Below are 22,281 nucleotides of genomic sequence, written 5' to 3' on the forward strand. Positions count from 1 at the left end.
CGGGTGACAAGGAGAGGGCGGGGTCTGACCAGGGGCCTGGCCTGGTCAGCACCACAGGCCTCAGGACCTCACTGTCCACACACGACCTGCAAGCAGAGGCGAAGTGGCCATCTTTCAGGAGCTCAGCGAGGGTCCAATTAACAAAGATGTGAGAGCCAGGGCCGGGGAGGTGACGATGCCGGTGACCCCTGTGGAAAACACTGACGATCTGAAGCCTATCAGGGGACAAGTGACCCCGAGGAACCCCCCACCCAGAGGGGCCAGAGGTCCTCACCTCAAGGCCCTGCCTCCCTCCCACAACCTCGTCACCCACAACTGACAGCAGCACTCACAGGTCTCTCCGAAGCCGGGCAGAGAGGAGCTCCTCGGACCCCTCCAGCCCCGGGAGCAGCCGCAGGCACTGTCCGAGGCCGCAGGCGCCGTGGGGCTGTCCCGGGCCTGTCTGTGGGCCAGGGCCCCGGTGCCCGGGGCGCCCCCGCCCCGTCCAGACGTCTGTGCAGACTCCAAACCTCCTTGCCACGTCTCGAGGCGAGCTCCGTGTGGGGGCTGGGGGAGGCGCACACAGAGCCCGAGAGACCCCGGGAGGGACCCCGGCCCCACCCCCAGCCTCCGAGCACCTCAGTGTGGCCACAGACGCAAAGCCAGACCCCAGGTCTCTCCCCGGCTCCGGCACACGCTGTGGTCACGTCTTTAGAAATCCAGTCTGGGGGGCTGGAGCAACAGCACAGCGGGGAGGGCGTTTGCCTTGCACGCGGCTGACCCGGGTTCGATCCCCAGCATCCCATAGGGTCCCCTGAGCACTGCCAGGAGTGATTCCTGAGTGCAGAGCCAGGAGTGACCCCTGTGCATCGCCGGGTGTGACCCAAAAAGAAGAAAAAGAAAAAGAAATCCAGTCTGGGGGGGTGGGAGAGCTGCGGGACGGGGTTTGGGGGAGCCGTGACGGCTGTGCCAGCCCCCCCATCTCTGCAGCCAGACGTCTCAGGGGTCCGTGTGGGCTGAGGTGTGGGGAGTTGGCTGGGGGTGTGCCGTACTCCAAACCCCCCCCACACACCACCCCCCCACACACACACCGAGATTGTAAAACAATAAGCCAGCTCCTGGGGGTACCTGCGGGGGGGTGGTGAGGGTCGGGGGGGGGGGGTGGAGACAGGCCCCTAAGGGTGCACGCCCTCAGCAGGATCCAAGCTCCGGAGAGCAGAGAGGGCCAACCCTGGCTCTATTTCTGTAGCATTCTTGAAATGACATCCCGTGCAAATGGAGAACAGATTAGGGCTGCAGGGGAGAGCAGAGGCCAACAGGAAGAGGGGAGGGAGGGAGGGAGGGAAGGAAGGAGGGAGGGAGGGAGCACCAAGGCGCGGCCATAAAAGGACAAGGCATGATCCCAGCAGATGGAGCGGGCCTGGACCCCGCTCAGGTGGCGGGGACACAGATCTGCACTGCCCTGAGCTGTACGTGCACACACGCGCATGCACATACTAACACGTGTGCACACGTGTCTGCATGCACACACCTGGGAACCCCCGTGCTAACATATGCACACAGACACTGACACATCAATACACACATGCATACCAGGGTACAGACACACGCATGACCTATGTACAGACACGCCCAGGCACCTGTGTATACCAACACATGTGCACACACCAGGACAAGCCAAACGAGATCAGCAGGTGAGGGCAAGGCCAACCCCCCTCTGGGCAGACACGGGTGCCCTGGGGCAAACAGCAAAGGGTGCCTCAGGGCTATTTCCCACAGCCCTTGGGTCACCCGAAAGCTGAAGCCGATATAAGAAGGGGGAGGGGAAATAAGCCACAGCCCCAAGGCCCCCAGGACCCGGCCAGCTCCTAGTCCCTCCCCACTCCCCGCCCACACGCCTCAGCCCTCTGGCACCTACCACAGTGTCCCCCGACACCACCATCCCCCCCATACGCTCCTGAGGGCTCCCCGTGTCCTCACGCTCACTTTATGATTATATCTATCCTGCATCGCCCAGAGACAGAGAGAGACAGAGACAGACACAGAGACAGAGATACAGAGACAGACACAGAGACTGAGACAGAGAGACAGAGACAGACACAGAGACAGAGAGACACAGAGACACAGAGACAGACACAGAGACTGAGACAGAGAGACAGAGACAGAGACAGACACAGACACAGAGAGACAGAGATAGACACAGAGACAGAGAGACAGAGACAGGCACACACACAGAGACAGGGACAGAGAGACAGACAGAGATAGATACAGACACAGAGAGACAGACGGAGATAGACACAAGACAGAGACAGACAGATACAGAGAGAGACAGAGACAGACACAGAGACAGAGACACAGAGACAGGCACACACACAGAGACAGAGACAGGGACAGAGAGATAGACAGAGACAGACAGAGAGAGACAGACACAGACACAGAGAGAGACAGACAGAGAGACAGAGACCCGTGAGACTGCAAACACTGTTTTCGACTTCCCCAGATCAAAAGGCGCCTCGCAGAGAGCGGAAGGCCAGCGGGGTGAGCCGCCGAGGGGTGGGGGGGCTGGGGCGCACACGTAAACACGGCAAATGGCCTGCGGGGGAAGGAACTCACGGGGCCGAGACAAGCCTCTGCACGGGCGAGCCCGGCCCGGCCACGGCCGACAGCTGCCCCAGCAAGAACGCGGGATGCAAGGCAGCGCCCGCCACACCGGCCCTGCTCCGTCTCCCGGGCGGCCCCCAGCACCACAACCCCACCGGGCTGCGCCCAGCACCACAACCCCACCGTGTAGCGCCCAGCACCACTACCCCATCGTATAGCACCCAGCACCACAACCCCACCGGGCAGCGCCCAGCCCCCGCGGGGCAGAGCCCCTAAGCATGGCTGGAATTCAGCCGGACCACGCACGGGGGACATGGCCGGCTGTGGAGCCCCCGGCAGAGCCTGGGTCTGATTCCCGGCACCGAGCAGGGAAGGCTCACAGAACCCCTCGGAGCGCCATGCTCGTGCCCAGGGTTGCCCCAGCGGGTGGCGGGCAGCACATCAGCATGGACACGGTGTCCACCGGCTTTGTTCTCAGAACTGCCGGCTCGCGGCCCAGGAGTCTGAGGCCCGGGGCGGGGGGTCACGGGACCAGGCTGGGAAGCCCGGCACGTCCCTGGGGACCCCATCTGGGCTTATCGCATCAAGACAGCCTCAGTGAGCCCTAAGGCCACCCCGCGCCCCGGTGGGAGAGGAAAAGTGGGGCCAGGAGGGGGAGGGGAAGGCACGGAGGGGCGCTGCAGAGGGGAGGCTGAGGCGAGAGCAGGAGCAGCCCCCCCCCTGTGTTGCCAGGCGGGCCGGGAGGACTCACCCCTGCGGAGGGAGGTGGGTGATGGGCAGGCAGGAGTCAGCCAGTCCGGGGCGAGAGGACAGCAGACAGGAGGCCGGGTGCCCCTCACTGCCCAGGGCCTGGGGGCGGCCGGGCCAGTCCAGCTGAGGGCCTGATGACCCTCGTCCGGGCCATCTCATGCCAGAACTGCTGCCCAGGGGCGTTCCCAGAACCGGCCGCCGCCTCAGCTGCCCACCCAGGGGCAAGTCTGGGGGCCGGGGGGAACACTCCAGCCCGGCAAGCCCCCTGGGACCTGGCCCCCCCGCCCAGGCCTCCTGGCGCTGCCCCGTGGCCCTCGGCCTGGCTCCCCTTCCCGCAGGCAGCCGGGGAGACGGTCAGGGCCGACGGTGTGGGGCAGGAGGGGTCAGGGCAGAGAAGGGGCCGGAGAGGAGGGAGGAGGCGGGCAGTGGTCCAGGCAGGAGGTGGGGGCGCTGGCAGGGGGTCCCGGGAGGGAGCCAGTGAGCCCGGGGCGTGTCCCTTTGGCCCCGGGCTGGGGCCACAGGCTGCGCTGACAGGTGGGACCCAGGGGCCAGGCCAAGTAGCCAGGTCAGGGCCGGCTGGAGGCCTGGCGGCCCCTGGCAAAGGGCGAGAGGGCAAGGCGGGGTGCGAGGGCAGCTCGGGCCGGGGCAGCAGAGACAGTGCCGGGGGCAGGAACGCTGCGGCCGGGGCAGGTGGGAGCACTGCCCCGTGGCCTGCGGGCTCGGCTCTGTGGGGACGGGTCGTGTCTCGTCTCCAGAAGGCAGAGCCCGGTGGCCTGAGGGGGATCTCATGCGGGGAGGTGTGTGTGCATGTTGTGTGTGTGTGTCTGTGTGCATGGTCTAGGTATGCGTCTCTGTCTCTGTGTGTGTGCCTGTGTGCCTGTGTGTGTCTGTGCCCACATCTGTGTGCGTCTGTGTGTTCACATGTGTGTGCAAATGTGTCACTGTGTGTATGTGTTTGTGTGCATGTGTCTGTGTGCATATGTGTGTCTGCTTGTATGTCTGTGCCTGTGTGCATGTGTGCCTATGTGCATCTATGTGTGCACATGGTGTCTGTGTGTATATGTATATATATCTGTGTGTCTGTGTCTCTGTGTATGCATGTGTGTGTGCTTGTGTGTCTGTGCATGTGTATGCATGTGTCTGTGTGTACATGTATCTGTGTATGTCTGTGTCTGTGTGTGCATGTGTGTGTCTGTGTGTCCATGTGTGTCTGTGTGTACATGTGTGTGTCTCTGTGTGTCTGTGTGTGCATGTTGTGTTGTCTGCTCACGTTCTTCTTCTTGTGCCCAGAGTCGGCTTTCCTTAGTGCTCGCAGTCCTAAGCACGGCAGAGCCACCCCCAGGAGCCAGAAAAGCCCTTCAACCCCTTTGAGGGTCCCCCGCGATGGCTCAGAGCGACTCACATCACTGCGTGCCGGGGACCTGGGCTCCATGTCCAGCACCACACGCTTCCCTGGTCCTCCCTGGTATGACCCCCCCCACCACACACACATGCAACGTTTTACATATTCCGAAGGATCTGATCGATGGGAGGGCGGGAAGATGGAGGGAAGGGGGGTGGTGGGGTGGGGTGGCCGGTCCCCCACAGGCCAGAGCGGGAGGGAGAAGGGCAGAGGCCTGGGCAGGAGAGAGCCGCCTTCAGGCGAGGCTTGCTCCAGCCGCGCCCGGAGGCCCTGCGGCAGGAATGCTGCCTTCCTGCTCAGGAAAGAGGGAACACAGGGAGGGACAGAGGCAGGGCATCGGGCTCGAGGGCCCTCGGAGCAGCAAGCATTCTGGTGCTTATCTCCACGCCTGCCCTGCCCTGTGCTGCTCCAAACGCCCCACCCGGATGCCAGCTCCCAGCAGGCCACGCCCTGGAGCCCAGCACACAGGGCGGGCAGGGGCGCAAAGACGGGCCAGACAGCAGCAGACCGGATGAGCAGACTCGGACGGAGTGCAGGGAGGCCTGGGGAAAGGGTCTCCCCTGTGACAGTTCCTTTTCCTTTTTCCAGGGAATATTTATTGAGACTCCGTGGCTTCCCAAGGTGCCCATAATCGAGCCATTGTGGGCACACGACGTTCCAGCACCGACCCCACCCCCAGTGTCCCCTTCCCTCCAATATCCCAGGGTGCCCATCCCTGGGGGCCGGCAAACCACAAATTCATTTCCTCTGATGGCTTGGGTCCAACACAACTTAAAAGAATGGCAAATAGAGGGGCTGGATCAATAGCACAGCGGGGAGGGCGTCTGCCTTGCACGTGGCTGACCCGGGTTCGATTCCCAGCATCCCATAGGGTCCCCTGAGCACCGCCAGGGGTGATTCCTGAGTGCAGAGCCAGGAGTAACTCCTGAGCATCACCGGGTGTGACCCAAAAAGCAAAAAAAAAAGAATGGCAAATCGAATTCCCCGAAAACAAGCCAGCGGAAGTCAGTGTGCGGTGATGAACCGCCGTACGCTCCCGGCCTCCCCCAACCCAGGGCCGGCGCGAGCTCCTGGGAGCCATGCCCACCGCCACCCCGCGGGAAGCCCCTCCCGTCCCCTCAAGCAGCTCCTCTAACACTTCTTGTAAAACTGGCTTCAAGGCGACGGGTTCCCTAAGCTGTCGCCCGTCCCGGACGCCTTGTGTGCACGTTCCTTCGCACCTGAGAGGCCACCTCGCCCCCGGGATGGTTCTCGGGACGAGTGCTGGTGCCTCTGACAACCGGACCCTGCTGGGCTCCGAGCTGGCATGGACAGCTGGGTCTTCCCTGGCCCCTGGCAACCTCAAAAGCCCATGGTGGGGGCCTGAGTCACCTATGCATCCGGCCCCCCCAAATCAAAGGGTCCCCGGCAGGGACCACTCCAGATGGAGTGAGTCTGCCAGTGCGGCTCGCAGAGGGAGCCCCCGAACCATGCACGCCTCTACAGGAGTGAGACCAAGGCCACTGAAGGAGACGGGAATGGGGCGGGCTGGAGACCACCGGGTCCCACCTCCCCGCCCCCCAACCCCCAGTGTCTGCCCACCCACCAGCTCTGCTAAGCCGCTCCCCCCGGACATCTGCCTTTACACAGACATGGCCGAGGGCATCCCGGTCCCCCGTCCCCTCCTGGACACCGGGGGGGGGGTGGGGCTCCAGCCCCGGCCCCACACACGCGCCCCTGACCTGACCACCTGGGTAGAGCCAAGGGCCACCTGGGTTTATTTCAAACACTTGGGGTCACTACAGGGAGAGACTGGCGAGGACCCCCGCGGAGTGAAGTTCGTCAGAGGGACAGAGCGTGACTCAGAAGGAATCACAAAGGGGGAGGAGCCCAACACCCAAGGGCCACGGAGAACAGGAGACCGGGCAGGGAGCGGGCAGTGGTGGAGGGGACGGCCCAGCCAGGAGAGGGAGGCGTGGGGTGCAGAAGGCGGCCGGCAAGAAACCAGCATGCAAGAACAAATACACAAAGAGCCTCTCACAGACGCAGACTGGGGGGGACGGGAGGCAAGCGGGGTAGAGGGAAGGGACACCGGTAACCCGGGCGGTCTTGAAACATGACATTCCTGAAGCCCGCGGGAATTTTGTAATTTCACGGTGACGAGAAGTAAATACGTTTTGCACAAAGCAAACACGTCGGGGTCACACCATATAGGCGGGGTGCGCGCGGCACGTCATGGGCACACGGCGGACGGCCCCAGCCTGGCAGGAGCGGATGGACTCTCGGACCCTCACGGCCCCCACCGGCTCCGCTGGCTCCGCCGGGAACAGCGCCCCCTGCTGGGCCGCTCCCCCTGGAATCATTCATTCAACATTGAGTCACCTGGTCCTCCACACAGGACAAGCTCCAAGCTTGGGGGAGCACCGAGTCGAGAGCCCCTCAAACACGGCTTCTTCTCGAACAGGACAGCCGCCCCTGACCGAGGCCGGGCCCCGCCACCGGGGCCACCGGGGCCACCGGGGCCAGCACCTCCTGCTCTCGGCGGCTGCGGAAACAGACTGATTCTGGGCCGACTCCAAGGTCACCCCGGGAGGCTGCGGAGACCACCGCAGGCTCTGGCGCCCGCAGGACCCTGCCTGGCCTAAAGGCGGCTGCTGTTCTTTCTACTCCTTTCACACGCCCTCTGCCTGGCCCCCGCAGGCCCCCGGGGACAGGCTGTGGGGCACAGAATCGGGAACCTCCAAGGAGTTCAGGAAGGAGTCCAGGTGAGGCCAGAACTCGGCCCGCCGCCCTGCTTGCTTAACCCTCCTCTGTGAGGCTGTCCCCGCAGTGACCGGGACTTTGTCCCCTGGGTGAAGCCCAAGCCAGCAAGCTGTCAGCACAGATAAGAGCTGCTACTATTCGCTCTCACAGTGCGGGCGCCTCCCGGGGCCCTTCCTGCCATCCGCCCCCCCCTACCCCCCTACTCCACACGCACCAGTGCCTGGGGCCAGGGTCCAGGCACGACGCTGCTCCCCACGCGCCAGCGCTGCCCGCAGGAGCCGCAGGGGAATGGGAGGAGGCCGGGGGACGGGCACGTCTCAGGGACAAGGTGAGCACAGGACCCGGAGTGGACCCTGAGCAGCGCCCGTGTGGCCCTAAAACAAACCCAGCCCCGGAAGCTGCCTCTCCAAGTGTGCAGGGGCATTTGCTGGACCTCCCCTGGTCACGGGTGGTGGGGGGGGGCGGGTGTGGGGTGTTGGGGGGAGGTAAGCTCGCCAAAGTCCGGAGAAAGCGGGCCGAGGATTCCCCGTTCTATGGATGAGGAAACTGAGGCTCAAATAGGAAAGACGATGTGCCCGAGCTCCCGCCAGTGGGCTTCGGGCCAGAGACTGAAATCTCAGCTGGGTTCTGTGTCTCACGGGGCCACCCAACAGGCTCCAAGCAAAGCCCTACATGGTTAGGGCCGAAGGGAAGGCAGAATTGGGAAATTCACCAAGAAAGATGCAGCTAGAGATAAGAGCTGCGACTGGAAAGCCAAACAACAGAATTCAGGGCATCAAATACCGACAGAAAGGAAGGAAGTTGTCTTGAACTGACAGGAGCAGGTCACCAAAACGGGCGGGGGTGGGGCGGGACCCAGCCACTCTTCTAGCACATTCCTACACACCGTGTCTACACACACCTATAAATAACTAACACAGTGTATTGACAGCATTAGCTTAACAACCTAGCAACACAGCTTCAAAGACAGCCGAAAACTGAGAGGAGGCCTAGGAGATTCTCGTTCGTAGCAGGAGATAAAGCCGACTTGAAAAACAGAGAAAGACAGAAAATGAGAAATATCAGCATCAGCACCCGGAATGATGTCTCTCTAGAGCTTTCCACTCAAAAGCAACAAAAATGCATCCTTTCAAATAGACAGCATGGGGCCGAAGCCATAGCACAGCGGGGAGGGCGTTTGCCTTGCACGCGGCCAACCCGGGCTTTGATCCTTTTGATCCTCAGCATCCCATACGGTCCCCGAGCACCGCCAGGAGTAATTCCTGAGTGCAGAGCCAGGAGTAACCCCTGAGCATTGCCGGGTGTGACCCCAAAGCAAAAAAAAAAAAAAAAAAAAGGAAAGAAAGAAAGAAAGTAAATCAAATACATAGGGAGCAAGCAGAAAGCTTGACCCTATAATCCTGCAAAAGACTGTCACAGATTCTCCACCACTGGCAACACAGACAACACAACCACGGCCGCCACGCTTTAACCAAGAAATCAGACACTGTTAGCAACGTCTGCCGCGGTGTGACGAGGCCCGTGGAGTGACGCCAACGCAATACTCGGCAGCAGAAATTTACAGCCTAAAGTAGATTTACTAGAAAACAAGACAGACTAAAATTAGTGACTCAGAGCAGGAATCTGGGCCTGGGAGGAACCGTTAGCGGCTCACGCAGGGAGAGAACCGGAACCCGTGGGTGACAGGCCCAACGTGGCTGCCACCAAGGAGGGTAGGTGACTGAGGGGCTGGGGAGATAGAGCACAGCAGGGATAGGCGTCCGCCTTGCACGCAGCCGTCCTGGGTTCAATTCCTGGCATCCCATGTGGTCCCCTGACCACCACTCGCCGGGAGTGATTCCCGAGTGCAGAGCCAGGAGTAACCCCTGAGCATCGCCGGGTGTGACCCCAGAACAAAACCCAATGGAACGAGCAGACAGCAAACCACGGGGGGTGACTGCTGGCCTTCCTCCTGCCTGACTCAGCCGTCTTTGGCATCTGGGACTAACCACTTGCATCGTAGCCAAAATCAGATGGAATTCTTTTTGTTTAGCTTTGGTTTGGAGGCCACAGTGGGGATGCTCGGGAGTTACTCCTGGCTCTGTGCTCAGGAGTTACTCCTTGATGGAGCTCAGGGGACCATAGCGGGTGCCGAGGATCAAACCCGGGTCAGCTGCCTGCAAGGCAAACACACTCTCCGCTGTGCTATCTTTCCAGATGATCTTTCCCAGATTAAGTTCTTTTATGATTCCCCGAGCTGGGAAGAGCCGCGGCTGTGTTTCTGCACAGGAGCCACACTGGGCTGGGGTCGGAGGTCAGACGGTAACCAGCTCCAAAAGGCAGAAGCGGAGCCAGCAGGCAGAAGCTTCTGGAAAGCTGGCTGGGCTACTTTCAGGAAAGCTCTGCTCCCAGCCAAGGAATGTGGCCTTCTGGAAGATTCCACGTCTGGGCTAGGTTGGAAGTGGCCGAGGTTCTGCAGGCCTGAGGGGGCCCGGCACAGACATCGGCAATGTCCACTCCAGGAGAAACTTTGTCCGTGCTGGTGGGGCAGAAGGGGCTCTCGGCCCCACCCCCGCCCCTGGGAATCGCAGACCTCCGCAGGTTTGCACCAGGTGCTGTCCCGACCCTGCACTCGGTTTCCTGCCCAGGCCCGGAGGACTGAGAATTGGGTTTGCACCAGGTACTGTCCCCACCCGGTGCTTCGGTTTCCTGCCCAGGCCAGCAGAGGGGTGTGTGTGTGTGTGTGTGTGTATGTGTGTGTGTGTGTGTGTGTGTGACTGTCTTCACTCAGCATAGTGCTCCAGCAGAGAGCGTGTGTGTGTGTGTGTGTGTGTGTGTGTATGTGACTGTCTTCACTCAGCATAGTGCTCCAGCAGAGAGCGTGTGTGTGTGTGTGTGTGTGTGTGTGTGTGTGTGTGAGACTGTCTTCACCCAGCATACTGCTCCAGCAGGGAGCGTGTGTGTGTGTGTGTGTGTGTGTGTGTGTGTGTATGTGTGTGTGTGACTGCCTTCACCCAGCACAGTGCTCCAGTGTGTGTGTGTGTGTGTGTGTGTGTGTGTGTGTGTGTGACTGCCTTCACCCAGCACAGTGCTCCAGCAGGGGTGTGCGTGTGTGTGACTGTCTTCACCCAGCACAGTGCTCCAGCAGGGAGCTAAGCCCAAGGCAAGCCTTTAGCCTCTGGGCACAGTGCCGGGGGACGAGGATGGGACCCCTTAGCTCTGCTGCCCACCTGCAGCCATGGGACCCCGGGCAAGTCACGAAACCATTCCAGGCCTGCCTCCTTATCTGGAAGGTGTTAGAGCAGCTCCTTACCGGGCAGGGCAGGCGTGCGAGGTGGGGGAGGTGGCACCGGTGTCTGCCTTCTGTTTAAGCCCCTGACCTCTGCCCTGGCTCCTCACCACCTCGCTCGGTGCCATCCAACCACACTGGCTTCCCTGCAGTGAGTCAGACGCCAAGCCTGCCCCACCCCAGGGCCTTTGCACAGGTTATGGCGGCCACCCAGAGAGTCACAGATTTCCTGACTCCAAGACTGGCCTACCTCCTCATGCCCTTAACATGCTAAACTCAACACATTCTCCACAGAAGTGTGTGTGGTGATGGGGGGGAGAGGTAGGGGAGTCATCTCCTCACAATGACCTCCCTCATCAGGGCAAGCCCAAGGGGCGAGGTCACGGGCTCACGTGTGTGCCACTCACTGCCATATCCCTAGCGCGAGACTTTTTTTTTTCAAGCTTTATTTATTTATTTCTGGCTTTTTGGGGTCACACCCGGCGGTGATGCCCAGGGCTTGCTCCTGGCTCTGCACTCAGGACTCACTCCTGGCGGTGCTCGGGGGGCCCTGGTCAGCCGCGTGCGAGGCAAACACCCCGTGCTATGGCTCTGGCCCTGTGAGACGTTTTAGTGTCTCATGTGGGTGCTGCTGGGGACTGAGCTGGGTGAGCACTTGACTGCTGAGTCACATTCTGGGCCCACCTCTGCTATTTCAACGGAGTGAACGGGAGCACTGGGCCTGGAGCTGACACTCAGATGCCCCTATTCACCCCACCCCGAACCCGCAGCTCAGAACCACCCTCTCCTTCAGGAAACATGTCTCGCCAAACCCCGAAGGTGAAATTCCTCGTCCTGGCACCCACACCCTCCCTTTCTCTGGGGCGAGGGGGGGGGTGGGGGGACTGGGGAGTGACTGGGAGCGCCAGGCCTGCCGTCTCGGGGACCCTGGCCGGCTTCAGCCCTCCGGAGGAGGTAAGGAGGCATGTGGGGGGGGGGGACCCTCCACCCCTGAGAGTGAGGATGAGTCAGCGGGCGCCAAACGTGTAACCTCAAAGGAATCAACACTTCTTGGAAAGGCAGAGACAGGCGTATTGAGACAGATGAGAACATCCGGGGGGCTGGGGGGCCAGGTGGGAGGTCCGGAAGCGAGAGGTCGGAGGAGGACAGGACCTTCGTCACCGTCCTCGCGAGCTCCCGTGCCCCGGCCAATATATTCCGTCTTTCTAAATATCCCCCCCTCGGGGAGCCCCTGGCAGCACCGTCACCCCCAGACCCCCGCTTTCTCCGGACCACCAAGGGCAGGCACACAGGACAAGGATAAGGAAGGTGCAGGGCTGGGGTGCTCGGGCACCCTAAGCCTGAGTCATTTTCATTCATTCATTCATTCATTCGTTCTCATTCTAGAAAGGTCACCATGTAGAAGAAATCTTGTAGGTCTAGAATAGGACCCCAAGACCAACCATGGGACTGTCTCCGCAGGGATATTCAACTGGGACATCCACACTCCAAAGAGCCCCCCTCTTTTCTGTCTTCCTCTCCCCCCACCCACCCCCCGCCCCAGGCCTGACTCCGGCTGAGAAGTCTCTGCCCACTGCCTGGCCCACAGAGGGGCCTGATGAATCCATGAAGAAGAAATGACCGAGAGGGGCTGGAGTGATAGCACAGCGGGTAGGGCGTTTGCCTTGCACGCGGTCGACCCGGGTTCGACTCCCAGCATCCCATATGGTCCCCTGAGCACCACCAGGAGTGATTCCTGAGTGCAGAGCCAGGAGTGACCCCTGTGCATTGCTGGGTGTGACCCAAAAAGGAAAAAAAAAAAGAAAAGAAATGACCGGGGAAACCAAGTCCCAGATGCCACGGGGAGAGACGCAGTCAGGGAGCCGGGGCAAGGCGCCCAAGTGAGGCGGTCCTGGGAAGCGCCTCCTCGGCACCCCGCAGGGGTACCCCGTGTTCTCAGGCAGACTGGGGTTCAGAGAGCACAAGGCACTGCATCCAGCCACGCACACACAGGAAGCAGCCTGTTCAGAAGCAGCCTCGGCCCCAGCCCGGGCCCTTCCCGCTGCCCGAGGTCCAAAGAAGCAGAATGACCAGCCGGGAGCCCGACAGCACTGGGGTGACGACCTTTCTGATGCCGGGGTGACCTCCAGGCTCCTCCAGGCTCGCCCATCGTCACTTGGTTCAGGCAAACACACTGCAGGCAAGCTGCGGGCCTTGCTTCTAGCCTCGTCAAGGGCAGTCGAGGCCCGGCGAGACTGGGCCCATCGGCTGCCCACTGTGCCTGCCAGGGGAAACTGGGAAAGATCCCCCCTGGCCACCCCCACGATTGCGGCGGGAGGGGGAGGCGGACTGGGAGTGCTCTCTTTCTCTCTCTCTCTCTTTTCTTTTTGGGTCACACCGGGTGATGCGCAGGGGTTACTCCTGGCTCTGCACTCCGGAATTACTCCTGGCGGTGCTCAGGGGACCATTATGGGATGCTGGGAATCGAATCTAGGTCGGCTGCGTGCAAGGCAAACGCCCTCCCCGCTGTGCTATCACTCCAGCCCCTGGAGTGCACTATCTTACTTCACTCTGCTGAACGCTTACTCCAATCTCTCTCTGCGAGGTCTCTGTCACCTCATGGCATCCCCACAAAAACCGAACATTCAGCCCCCACGGCATGGCGCACAGCCAGCCCTGGCCCCTGGGCAGTTCGGCTCTGAGTCCACCCTGAACCCACGCAGGTGGTCCTGTCGTAAGAGGTCAGAGACGGGGGAAGACTCTGTTATCAATCGAGCTATGTCATCGCCCTCATGGAAAAGCTCATTTTACCAAAAGTACGTGAGAACGTGTGGCACAGAGGGGAGGGGGCGTCTGACTGCCCCTAGCCTGGGCCCCTGGGAGTCAAACCTCCAACGCGGGGTGGGGGCGGGGGACCCAGCGAGAGAAGGGGTGCTGGAAAGAAGGGGGTCTCCCTTCTTCCCTGAACCTGAGCCTCGGGAAATGGCATGCTGCTTCCTGAAGTCACCAGTCTCTAGGAGCCTGCCGGGGGATGTTGCTTCCCGGGGGACTGGGCTCTGTGAGGCACAAAACCAGTTACTGAGTCACGACCCAGAATCTGGAAACCCGCGGGTCCTCCCAGACCTGCCGGGAAGCGCGTGTTGTAACTAGGGCGACTCGGAGGGTTTGCCTTCCTGCCGCCTTCCCTTGGCCTCCCTCCAGCCTGGCCCCAGAGGTCCAGGGTGGGGCCCGGTCAGCCGCGCGTTTCTAGTTCCCGCAAAGGGGTTGCTGTCCAGGGCCTGCCCAGGGGCCCCGGGCCCCCACCTGCCCGGCCGCCGCTGGCCCCGCCCCACCCCGCCCTCGGCCCCGCCCACCGCACCTGGGTCCAGGTGGTTCCCGCTACCCAGCCGGCCGTTCCCTCCCATTCTCCACCTGCCACTCGCCTCCACGCCTCGTCCCGGGCTGGGTCCCCGCGACACGAGGCCTGTCCGACCACCCTGCCCGAGGGCTCGCTCCGGGAAAGGAGGACACACACCGGCGGTGCCCTGGCCGCTGCGCTGTCCAGCAGGAGCCCAGGGACCGCGGGCCGGTCACTTCCCCCCATGCACCTCCCGGAGATTCTGGGGGAGGCTCTTGGGTCCGCGGGGCACTTGCAGGGTTCCACTCCCCTGACTCTGGGGCACAGTGGCCAGGAGTAGCCCTAACCTCTGGTCTCTCCGAGGGGCTTGGGCCCCTGAATGTGGTGTTCAGCCCCCAGCAAAGGCCCCGGCCCCGGGGGAGGAGCAGCAGACTGGCTCACACCCCCGAGGCTACGTGCTGGCCTGGGCGCATCCGCCAAGCTGGCCACGCGCCAGGATTTTGACTGACCGCCCCCCCCCCGCCCCCGTCGCCCCCCAAGTCTCGGTCTCAGGATAAGAAATTCAGGTTTGTTTTTTTTTTTTAAGGAAGAATTCCTATTCCTGGGTTTCCTGGGTCTGGATTTTGGGGAAGGGGCCTGGGAGTCTGCATGTGATCAAGCCAAGGATGGTTTACTTATGGGGGGTCTGGAAATGCCGCTGCGGGGTGCAGGGTGGAGAGGCAGGGGTCAGTCCTCCCTCTGAAGCCGGGAGGACGCCTGGCGTCAGGGCTGCGCCGCCGGGCGCCCCCGGGGCCGAGCGGGAACAAAGTCCCAGCGGACGGTCGCTTTTATTTGGTCCCTGATATTCAAATAAGGGGACCAAAGGTTTTGATCCTCCACCTGCGTCTCCGATTTCAGCGTTCGGAAAGGTGCCCATCCTCTCTCCCTCCTCTTCCCCGAATTAAGCTCCCCATCTCCCCCTCGCCGGGGGCGCAGGGGGTCCGAGCGCACCCCTCTCCCCCAATCCGGGCCAGCCCCGCCAGCACGGGCATCGTCGGCGTCACCGCCGTCCGAGCCCCCCGCCCGGGGACCGGCACTTCTCGACGCACCCCTCCCCGCCGCAACCCCAGCCCACCCACCCCGGGTCCTACCTGCGTGCGCTGCTCCATCCGCCGCGCGGCGTCCGAGGGGAAGTGTGGGGCGCGCCGGGCTGCTGAGCCGACTGAGCTCCCGGGGGCTTTCCCCGGGCGGCAGCGCGCCCGCCCCGGCTTCCTGCGCCCCGCCCCGGCCCCGCCCCGGCCCCGCCCCTCCCCGAATCGCCCCGCCCTCGTCGGTGGCTGCGCCTGCCTATAGCCCCGCCCCCTCATCAGATGGTCCTGCCCCTCGTCGGCGGCTACTCCCTGACTCTAGCCCCGCCCCTTCACCCGATAGCCCCGCCCCGCCCCTCCGCCGGAGGCTACGCCTGCCGCTAGCTCCGCCCCTTCATCAAATAGCCCCGCCTCTCACTTACTCTATGTCACGCCCCTTCGCCGGCTGCTTCGCTCTGCCCCTCGTCCCGCCCCTTCACCGATTAGCCCCGCCCCTCAGCCTCCTGCTACGCCCTGCCCCGCCCTTTTATCGGTTCGCCCCGCCCTCCGCCGGCTCGCTATTCCCCGGCCCTCCGCCGGAGCGCAGCTGGCACGCTGTTTCCAGCCTAGAGTCTCCCCATCTCCCCCTCACCCCAACCCACCCACCCTCGCCTCTTATTGGGGGCGCGCCAGCACAGACCCAGCTTGAGGCAGTTTTTTCTCCGGCTTGCAGAAGAAATTCCCGGGTCAGGATTGCGCGCTCGGGCCTAGCCCAGGCCTTTCCAGACCTCCTCCCCTCCCTCTCTGGCCCCTTGCCTCCCTCTCCAGAGCCGGTTGGTGCCTTTGCGGGATTGGGCTGCCCTAGCCCTGGGACCCTTCCCCACAGTCCCGCTCTGCAAAATGCCCACGCCAGTTTGCTCCTTGTCTCCGGAGCTCCTGCCGCATACTAGCTCGCTCTCATCCACAGCTGGCGTGCGTCCTGTTCTAAAGGCACTGCCTGGACCCTTCAGCTCGATCACAGGGGGCCCATGTACAGGTGGAGAAACCCAGGCCCCAAAGTCCACTAACCTCTGGACGTTGAGAGAGCTCAGAAGTAATTCAGTGGTAGGGAAAACACTGGAGAGTAAAGTCTTTCAGATCCCAAAAAGAAAGTCAAACAGGGGCCGGAGCGATAGCACAGTGGGTAGGGCGTTTGCCTTGCACGCGGCCGACCCGGGTTCGATCCCCGGCATCCCATATGGTCCCCCAAGCACCGCCAGGAGTAATTCCTGAGTGCAAAGCCAGGAGTAACCCCTGAGCATCGCTGGGTGTGACCCAAAAAGCAAAAAAAAAAAAAAAAAAGAAAGTCAAACAGTGCGAGGAGAAGTGCACTGAGGACACCTGGGGCCGAGACCCTCAAGGCGATTGTTGGGGAGAAAGAACAGCAAGAGCAGGAGCTGGAGAGACAGCACAGCGGGTTCTGCGCTTGCCTTGCATGCGGCTAACCCAGGTCCGATTCCTGGTATCCCATATGGTCCCCCAAGCACTGCCTAAATGATACCTAAATGTAGAACCGGGAGTCATCCCTGAGCATCACTGGATGTGACCTGAAAAGCAAAAATAAAGATTTAAAAAAAAAGAAGAAGAACAGCCAGTTCAGAAGTGCTGGGGTGGAACTCCAAGTGACAGGTTGGCGGGCCTCCCCTGGAGAGCCCTGGGGAGAGAGGTGAGGAGATGCAGACAGGTGCACACCCAAGGATTCGCCCTCCATTGCCCTGAAGGACCTCCTGGTATCAGTGGGCAGTGTTAGACACCTTCCTGCTTCTCACATCCACACGTCTTAGAACCTGCACAGTCACACAGTCACTCCTACCCTTGGGAGCTCGCTCAGACCCACACACAGACTCGAGCACCTGTAATCACACCCCCTTCCTTGCACACACACACACACACACACACACACACACACACTCATGCATCCACACGCTGACATTGGAACCCGACAATGCCCCCCCTTCCCCGCCCCTGCAAATAAATGCCCTTTGACCCTGTGTTGGTGTCTCAGGATTTGAACCCAATCTTTCTCTCTCTCTGCTTTAATTTTTTATTTTTTTTTTTTTTATTTCTGGGTCACACCGGCGGTGCTCAGGGGTTACTCCTGGCTCATACACTCAGGAATCATTCCTGGTGGTGCTCCTGGGACCATATGGGACGCTGGGAATCGAACCTGGGTTGGCCGCGTGCAAGGCAAACACCCTACCCTCTGTGCTATCGCTCCAGCCCCTTGAACCCAATCTTGTCTGCAGATGACTCTCACTGTGCTTTTAAATCATCCTTATGTTTTCCTGACTCTCCACATTTGCATACTGATTCCCTCACCTATTGATCTGGGCCTGGCAGTACACCTTCACAAGGCCTCAGTTTTCCACGTTCGCAAAGTGGGTTTGATGATGGACCCCACTTCCTAAAGGTGTGGGGTTCCATGATGTATGCAAATGTATATAATGACATTCAAATCTTGTCCTTATATGCAACTGTACATACAGAGTGCCTTAGAATAATCTGACGCTAGTATGAAAAAGTCTTTAAAGGGCCTGGAGTGATAGTACAGCAGGTAGGGCATTTGCCTTGCACATGGCCGACCTGGGTTCAATCCCTGGCATCCCATATGCCCCCCAACCACCACCAGGAGTAATTCCTGAGTGCAAAGGCAGGAGTAACACCTGAGCAACGCTGAGTGTGACCAAAAAACAAAACAAAACAAAAAAGTCTTTAAAAAGTGCTCCTTAGAGCTGGGAGGTGGCTCCAAGCCAAGGAGCCCAGGCTGTGCATGCATCCTCGGGTGTTCAGGAGTTGTTGCCAGAGTGCTCAGGAGAACTAGTGGTGCTGGAGAATGAATAAGTAGAAGGTTCCGGCATGCAAAGCCTGGGCCCCCAGAGTATTCTTTTTTTTTTTTTTTCTTTTTGGGTCACACCTGGCAATGCACAGGGGTTACTTACTCCTGGCTCTGCACTCAGGAATTACTCCTGGCAGTGCTCAGGGGACCATATGGGATGCTGGGAATCGAACCTGGTCAGCCGCATGCAAGGCAAATGCCCTACCCGCTGCGCTATTGCCCCAGCCCCAGTATTTTTTTTTTTTTTGAAATAAGACAGATTTTACTTGGAGGTTTTTGAAGGGGAGGAGGGAGAGATAAGTGGGAGACAGTGGAGAGTAACACGCTCAAGAGAGAACTGGGGCTCTCTCCGCCCTGGGAGAGACACATCCCAGCATTAGACGTGAAAACATGAAAGTCCACATCTCAAGGCGGGAGATATGGGCGACACATGTTCTCGGCCACGTGGATGCAAGCAGCACATGTGTAGGGCAGCATATGTGCCCCAAACTATTCCTTTCTGTTGTGAGAAAGGTGGAGAAAAAAAAAAAAGCCTGTTTCTTCCCTGGTTTGCTTCCTTGCCAAATGGGGGTGAAACAGCTATTTCCAGGCAGGGGAGAGAGAGCAGATGTGGTCAGCTGTGAAGACACTGAAGAAATCTGGGGCCAGCGCTTACAGGAATTCGTTTTGCTCTCCCAGTGTTGCTCTGGAAGTTTGTCAGAAGAGAGAGTCAGAGCAAAGTCAGAAGAACGGTCTCGTTATCCAAGACCCAGGGGGGTCTGAGTGCAACTCGGTCCCCCTCACAGCTCTATGGCGCGGGCTCCTGGCCCCGCCATCCAGGCCTGCTCCCGGCTATTCTGCATCCTGCTGTCCAGAGCAGGGCGCCCCCGACAGTAAACAAGGGGCTCAACCGGGAGGTCTGAGTATTGATTCAGAAGAGCGCAGTTCCTTTCATACCCAGCCCGCCTACTTGTTCTCAAGGCTGCTTTTGGGACCAGAGGATCGTACAGAGAGTAGGGGCTTGCCTTGCACGCAGCCCACCCAGGCTCCTTCCCCAGTACCCGAGGAGTGACCCCTGAGTTCAAAACCAGGAGTTAGCCCTGAGCATGGCCACATGTGTACGCCGCCCCCCCCCAAAAAAAAAGAGAGAAGAAAAAAAAATCAGTTTTCAGGTTATAAAAAAAAATAGAGGGGCCGAGCGATAGCACAGCAGGTAGGGTGTTTGCCTTGCACGCGGCCGACCTGGGTTCGATCCCCGGCATCTCATATGGTCCCCCAAGCACTGCCAGGAGTAATTCCTGAATGCATGAGCCAGGAGTAACCCCTGAGCGTCGCTGGGTGTGAGCAAAAAAGCAAAAAAAAAAAAAAAATAGAGAGCTGGAGGGATCATACAGCAGGTAGGGCGTTTGCCTTGCATGCAGCTGACCTGGTTTGATCCCGGGCTCCCTATATGGACCCCTGAGCATCACCAAGAGTGATCCCTGAGGGAAGGCAGAGCCTGGAGTAAGCCCTGAGCTCCTCTGAGTGTGGCCCCAAACATTAAAGGGAGAAAAAAATGAATAAATGAAAATAAACAAATGAAAAAATGAAAAAGTGAATAAATATTGTGTAGGCATCCTGCCGAGGTATCCCGCTGGGACATCCCGCTCGGATCAGGACCCTCCAAACTCCCAAGTCCTTCCCTCTTATTCCTGCCAGATCCACCCCAACGGTTCTCCTGCTTTTAACTTTGTGTTTCAGAAGGAATCTGAAATACATCCCATCCTGTAGATGAGGCTAACAGGGGTGTAAGTTCTCTGCTTTGTTCTGGGCCTAGACTAAAAAGAGCACACACTCAGTTAAGTCCTAGGGGGAAATAAATCTTGTTTTCCAAGGCTTTTCCAGTGACATTATGGCTTTTTTCCCAGCCTGGTGGGTTGAAATCTGGCAGTAACAGGGGTGGAGAGGTAGGATGGAGGGTTGTGCTTATCTGTGGTCCCGTGAGCACCTCTAGGAACGACTCCTGAGCACAGAAAAAGCAATAAGCCCAGAGCACAGCTGGGTGTGGCCCAAATAACAATATATATATTTTTAATAAATAGAATTAAATGTCAAACATTTTATAACAGCTCCGTTTCGATGGACTGAGTTTAGACAAACTCGGAAAGACGGAGTCTGTCATTTGTAAAAGGATCACTGTTTGTGTCACACCTGGCCATGTTCCGCGGTTACTCCTGGCTCTGAGCATGGCAATTGCTCAGCAGACCACTTGGGATGCCGAGGGGGATTGAACTGGGGTGGGCCACATAAGGCACAAAACCGCCCTACTCAGGATCGCTCTCTTGAACAGTTAGTTCTGTGGGTTTCCTTTTAACACGTGTATGGTGCCATTTTTGTGGTATGGGTGGGCATACCTGGTGATGCTCAGGGGTTACTCCAGCACTCTGCGCTCAAGGACCACTCCTGGCAGTGCTTGGGGACCACATGGGGTGCTGGGATCAAACATAAAGCCTTCTGTCGTCCGCCAACAGAAACAGGCTAGTCCCACCCTCCTCAGATTCCCCGTCCATACTCACTCAGCCCTCTCCGCAAGGCCGGGGGCCACTGATCTTATCACAGTCTCTCTGTCTCTTTTTTTGGGGGGGTCACACCCGGCGATGCACAGGGGTCACTTCTGGCTCATGCACTCAGGAATTACCCCTGGCGGTGCTCGGGGGACCACATGGGATGCTGGAAATCGAACCCAGGTCGGCCGCATGCAAAGCAAACGCCCTCCCCGCTGTGCTATCGCTCCAGCCCCATCACAGTTTCTCTAGGTCTGCCTTTGGAGAGTTGCTGAGTGAGGGGTGGGGGGGCTGTTTCCACTCAGCAGTGCTCCGGGAGGGCTCCTCCGGCTCCTTCCCTGCCTCACGAGCTCTTTCTTCCCAGCACCGATGCTCCATCGTGTAGGACGTACCACTCGCCCGTTTACTGCGTGAGGAAGCCCTGGTTGCTTTCGGTTTAGACAACTATGAATCAAGCTGCTTTCAACACGAGCTCGCAGGTTTTTGTGTGGGTGTGTTTTCAATTCCTTTGGGGAAATACAGAGGCACATGGTTGCCAGATCATATGATAAGAGTGAGTTTCGTTTTGTAAGAAATCGCCAGATTCTCTAGGTGGTTGGACCATTTGGGACACTCCCCACCCCATCCCGCCTACACCTCGCAACACCCCAAGATCCTTTGGCTCCACTGGCTGGTGGTGTCAGTTTGGGGCAAATCTTTTCAATCCAGCAGAAGATTTCATGCTCCTGTGTTTTAGTTTGCAGTTATTTATTTTTTTTTTTTTTGGTTTTTGGGTCACACCTGGCGATGCACAGGGGTTATTCCTGGCTCTGCTCTCAGGAATTACTCCTGGCGGTGCTCAGGGGACCATATGGGATGCTGGGATTTGAACCCGGGTCGGCCACGTGCAAGGCAAACACCCTACCCGCTATGCTATCACACCAGCTCCAAGTTTGCAGTTATTTTAAAGACACAGTCTATGAAGCATTTTTTTCAAATGCTTGTTGGTTCAAATGCTATCTCTGTCTTCTTGGCACTTTGGCCTATTTTTACTTCTTAATTTAATTTGATTTTTTTTTAGATTAAATCACGGTGAGATGCAGAGCTATAACGTTGTTCATGATTGGGTTTCGGTCACACAATGTTCCAACACCCACCCCTTCACCAGTGTGCATCTCCCACCCCAGTTTCCCCCCTTCCACCCTACACAGCCTGCCTCTATGGAAGGAAGGCCCTTTTCTCTTCTCTCTCTCTCCTTCTCTGTCTCTGTCTCTGTCTCTCTCTCTCATTCCTTTTGGGCATTATGGTTTGCAACACAGGTGCTGAAAGGTATCATGTATATCTCTTTTACCTACTTTCAGCATTCAATTCTTCTCTAAGATGATCATTTCCAATTCTCATAGTCATAGTGGTCCCTTTTCTATCCTGCCTTCTTCTTTCCACTTGTGGCGAGCTCCCAACTGTGGACCAGAGCTCCTGACCCTTGCATCTACTGCCCTGGGGTAGTAGTCTCACACTATGTTTTTTCATATCCCACCAATGGGTGCAATCATTCTCTCTCTGTCCCTCTCCTTCTGACTTATTTCATTCAGCATACTCTCCATGTCCATCCATGTCTAAGAAAATTTCTTTTCTTTTTTTTCTTTTTTCCTTTTCGCTATTTGGGTCACACCTGGCGATGCTCAGGGGTTACTCCTGGCTCATGCACTGAGGAATTACTCCTGATGGTACTCAGAGGACCCTATGGGACGCTGGGAATCGAACCTGGGTCAGCTGCGTGCAAGGCAAAAGCCCTCCCCGT

The 22,281-nt window shown here is 59.1% G+C and overlaps 1 protein-coding gene across 2 annotated transcripts in view; it reads right to left on the reverse strand.

Annotated features, from left to right (window-relative positions):
* IL4R (interleukin 4 receptor) overlaps nucleotides 1-15,306 on the reverse strand; it is a 31,499-nt gene extending 16,193 nt beyond the window's left edge. Inside the window, exon 1 of one of the 2 annotated variants that reach the window (XM_055135594.1) lies at nucleotides 15,189-15,306. The gene's annotated coding sequence lies outside the window, so the exon portion shown is untranslated. Of the gene's footprint in view, nucleotides 1-3,331; nucleotides 3,478-15,188 lie in introns of those variants that run through there. The other variant, XM_055135595.1, reaches the window with a different exon arrangement.
* Nucleotides 15,307-22,281: the final 6,975 nt, after the last annotated feature.

This window comes from Sorex araneus, chromosome 4 (genome assembly GCF_027595985.1).
Source record: "Sorex araneus isolate mSorAra2 chromosome 4, mSorAra2.pri, whole genome shotgun sequence".
NCBI lineage: Eukaryota > Metazoa > Chordata > Mammalia > Eulipotyphla > Soricidae > Sorex > Sorex araneus.